We start from the raw sequence: 991 nt of genomic DNA on the forward strand, positions 1-991 counted from the left end.
TATTCAACACCTTCTGTTCAATTCCTAACTTGACAATGTCCTTCAAGGAGTACTTGCTAGGAATAGCTGGACAAAAGAAAGGTCGATGCTTGGCACTGCTGGGATCATAAACTCCTTGTCATGGTCTGGGAGCTTGATGGGGTATCAAAACCTGCAAGAAGTTTTAAGACTTGCTCTTCAGATGGTGTTGGCTGGGAACTGCCACTGCTGAGTAGCTCAGCGTTAAGTGTAAGAGGTTTGGAAGAAACTCATGACACTCTTCTGCCTGTTATTTTCATTCATTCATCCCTTGGTAATCTTCTCCTACCCATCCCCACCAGTCCCAAACCCCTTCCCATTGCTGCTCATGGGAAGAGTTCCAGCCAGCCTCCTTGGCCAACCTCAACAGCTTGAAAACAAGGGAGAAGCTCTTAAAACCCACACGCATCCTTAAGAGACTTTCTCTTACACATCAAAATGATGGGGAGGAATCAGAACAATCCTAATGAACTACTTCAATGTATTTAAACCCAATTCTTCACATCATTGCACTAGTCAGGAATAACGCCTGGGTTCAGCCTTCCCTCTTCCTTTTTATATGGGCTTTCTACACACCAAACAGCAAACTGCCCCACACAGCTCCCTTGTTAGTTTTCCCTCTCTGAGCAGTTGGGTTGAAACATATGCCATTAGACCTGATGTCCCCAGTTAAAACCCCTGTCACATCACTAAATATTTTAGCAAATAGAAGATTCTTTAACCACGCGGCCAGATGTCCACACTGACATAGTGCTTAAGGCGTTTGACTGATGAAAAGCCAGGGCTCGTGGTAAGTGGGGATTTAAAAACATGTCCTGAGGCAAGTGTGTGATATTAAAAACATCCTGGGCTCTTTTGTATGGAGATTTGCATACGTTGAGGTTTTAAAGAGAGTGTCCATCTGTCACTGAGCATTCTCCCAATACAACAAAGCATCGATAAATATTTTGAACCACAGTCACTTTTCAGCAGG

The sequence above is a fragment of the Nestor notabilis genome, unplaced genomic scaffold, assembly GCF_000696875.1.
Source record: "Nestor notabilis isolate BGI_N333 unplaced genomic scaffold, ASM69687v1 scaffold13314, whole genome shotgun sequence".
NCBI lineage: Eukaryota > Metazoa > Chordata > Aves > Psittaciformes > Psittacidae > Nestor > Nestor notabilis.